Source organism: Bos mutus, chromosome 21 (assembly GCF_027580195.1).
Source record: "Bos mutus isolate GX-2022 chromosome 21, NWIPB_WYAK_1.1, whole genome shotgun sequence".
NCBI lineage: Eukaryota > Metazoa > Chordata > Mammalia > Artiodactyla > Bovidae > Bos > Bos mutus.
The window spans coordinates 24397068-24400882 of NC_091637.1; positions in this window are offsets into that span (position 1 = coordinate 24397068).

Here is a 3815-nt window from a genome sequence, read left to right on the forward strand (position 1 = left end):
GGTCGACTGGAAGGAGATCACAGCAGCAACCTCACCTGCTGCCCATTGGCCTTTTGCCTGATCCGTGTGCCCTGCAATCAACTCACCAGGTGAACCTGCCTCCCTTCCGGCCATGCTCATGCTGGAAAATGGAATAATCACGAGGCAGACACCTGAGGAGTCTCCAGGAACCCCAGGGAGTGTGAACTTCATGGGGGTAAAAAGGCAAACAGGCACAGGCCTATATAAAGCGAATACTGTGAAATATTCATTCCTGAACATAAGCGAAGCTCTCAGTATTCGTCCCTTTTTCTTAGCTTTGTTTGTGGTCTCCCCACACACATGATCCTGTCCCATGCAGATGGGGTGAGACTCACACAGTGCCCAGACCCCCCACCTGGGGTCACACGTCCCCTCGGTCAAGACATCATGGCTGTGGTCAGCCAGCCCCCAATGTGTGAACAAGCCAGGACACTGGGACCTCTGGGGATCCTAGAATGAAATGTAGAATCGATCTCCCCCTGAGAAGTCACAGGGATTGCCTTCTCCGACTTGCCTCCCTATTCAACCTGAATGTGCTGGAAAATTGGAATAATTACCAGGTAGAAGGCAATGGCACCCCACTCCAGTACTCTTGCCTGGTAAATCCCATGGACGGAGGAGCCTGGTAGGCTGCAGTCCATGGGGTTGCTAGGGGTCGCTAAGGGTCGGACATGACTAAGCGACTTCACTTTCACTTTTTATTTTCACGCCTTGGAGAAGGAAATGGTAACCCACTCCAGTGTTCTTGCCTGGAGAATCCCAGGGATGGGGAGCCTGGTGGGCTGCCGTCTCTAGGGTCGCACAGAGTCGGACACGACTGAAGCGACTTAGCAGCAGCAGCAGCAGCAGCCCACCTGAGGGGTCTCCAGGAGCCCCAGGGAGGTGAATCTGGCAGGGGACAGACAAGGAGCCCGACCACAGCACTGACCCCCAGGAGGGCCAGGGAAGCCCACTCAGAGGAGAGCACGGCTCCCAGAGAAGCCCAACCCAGCCCCAGACCCCAGACATCTGAGCACTGATGCTCAGACGCGGGCACAGAGTTTCCCAGACAGAGGCCAGGCCAGGCCTGCACCCGGGTCTCCATGTCCCAGGGCAGAGAGTACAAGGTCAGGTCTAAATGTTCTCACTGCAGAAAGTGCACGGTCTCATTAAACATCATCAGTGTAGACAGGACTTGGAGAGGTCTACTGTAGACAGGACTTGGTCAGGTTCAAACTAGTTTAGGGCTGGTCTCCCAGGAGGCACAGGTCACACACATGCAGGGGGTCTCACTGTTGAACGGGGGCTCACCCTCGTGTGGGAGCTAGGATGTCCATTTCTTGAAGAAGAAATCATCACTGGGCTCCACACTTCACCCCCATCAGGAAACTGAAAGGATCTGCCTCATTAACATTTCAACAGACAAAATAATAACATTACCAATTTCTCTGGGCACATGATGGTCAGGATCCAGGGGAGATCCAGGAATTTCTTAGAGTGCAGCCCAGTGTCCTGTAAAGACAGACAGGAAGTGACCTGATTCCATCATCCCAAGCTTCCAGCAGGAGGCGACCACACTGGAAGCCTTCTGGAAAAGGATATTTTTTTATCAGAATAAAAATATATTGTTGAAATTGCAAGCATACTAGTCATTATTTGCAAACTTAAAATATTCTTAAAAGCTTGGCACTTTGATCTTTGTGATTTCCATTTCCATTGTTTCCTTTGATTTTCTAGGTAGGAGCAAGGATCACTTCAAACTACTTTCTTCTAATTCTGTTATTTGTTATTACATGAATAAAAGGTCACACTTAAAAAGTAATAAAAGAAAATTCCTGCAAACAGTGACTTAACGAGCACACGAGCTGCAGGTACTTTTTCTTCTAACAGTTTTTCTCCATGAAGAAAACAGAAAACATAGGCCCCCTGATTCTTTGCTTCTCTATTCAAACTGAGCTAGATTGAAATTGATATTCATATCAACAAGTAACAGTTTTTGAGGTTTGAAATGTCACACCAGGGAAACAGGACCTGGAAAAAGGAGAATGCTCCTAGGCTGCTGGAGGGAAAGCACATCTGAAAAATAAAGCTAACATTCAATTTGGATTTAATTATGACAATATGTCCTTACACGGAGTATGAACCCAGAGTCTAAATATAGCGGACAACATGTGAAATCAAATTTGATATCTCAGCTTTAAGAGTAAAGGTTTCCTGTCAGATCCGCAGCTGGTATGCACAGATTCTTCTAGAATACAGCATGTATCTTTTCTAATTACAGCCTTGTTTAGATGTATGGCTAGAAGTGGGATTGCTGGATCATACGGTAACTCTATTTTCAGTTTTTTTGAGGAATTGCCATACTCTTCGCTACAGTGACTGCACAAATGTACATTCCCAGCAACAGTGTAGGAGGGTTCCCTTTTCTCCACACCCTCTGCAACACTTGTTATTTGGAGAGTTTTAACTGATGGCCATTCTGACCCTTTTGAGGTGGTACCTCATTGAAGTTTTGATTTGCATTTCTTAAATAATTAACAATGAGGAGCATTCAGGATGAATCTTTAATTTTCAGATGTGTAAAATAAATTATGTTTGACATCTCAACAATTTTTTCACAGACAAGGATTTATTACATATTTAGCTATTTCCTTTCTTCTTAGTCTAACTATAGGCACATGCATTACCATGTTACTCAAGGCGATGAGCTCAGGTTACGCATCTTTAAGCAGTTATAAAGACATGCATTTTGTGTAATGATGTTTTAAATTGACTTAAACTTCAAATATTTGTATCAATGATATGTGGACTCTTTTTTTTCTATCCAAAACTGGTGCATTTTAATGAAGAAGAGTCGTTTCATGTTGTGTTAGTTCCAGGTGTATACCCAAGGGATTCAGTTAGATAAATTACATGTGTATTGCACATAATATACATATTTATTATATAAAAACATATATAATACATATATATGTAACACACCTACATACATGCTCTCAGATTATTAGGCTATTACAAATATTGAATATAGTTCCCTGTGCTATACAGGAGGGCCTTGTTTATTGATTTTACATATAGTAGTGTGTATCTGTTAATACCAAATTCCTAATTAATCCCCCATCCCTTTCCCCTTTGGTAACCTAGATAGCATATTCAAAAGCAGAGACATTACTTTGCCAACAAAGGTCCATCTAGTCAAGGCTATGGTTTTTCCTATGGTCATGTATGGATGTGAGAGTTGGACTGTGAAGAAGGCTGAGCGAAGAAGAATTGATGCTTTTGAACTGTGGTGTTGGAGAAGACTCTTGAGAGTCCCTTGGACTGCAAGGAGATCCAAACAGTCCATTCTGAAGGGGATCAGCCCTGGGATTTCTTTGGAAGGAATGATGCTAAAGCTGAAACTCCAGTACTTTGGCCACCTCATGCGAAGAGTTGACTCATTGGAAAAGACTCTGATGCTGGGAGGGATTGGGGGCAGGAGGAGAAGGGGACGACAGAGGATGAGATGGCTGGATGGCATCACTGACTCGATGGACATGAGTCTGAGTGAACTCTGGGAGTTGGTGATGGACAGGGAGGCCTGGCGTGCTGCGATTCATGGGGTCACAAAGAGTCGGACACGACTGAGCGACTGAACTGAACTGAGTGACAAGAAAGGGCTTCCCTTGTGGTTCAGCTGGTAAAGAATCTTCCTGCAATGAGGGAGACCTGGGTTCAATCCCTGAGTTGGGAAGATCCTCTGGAGAGGGGAAAGGATACCCACTCCAGTATTCTGGCCTGGAGAATTCTGTGGGCTGTAAATAATCCATGGGGTT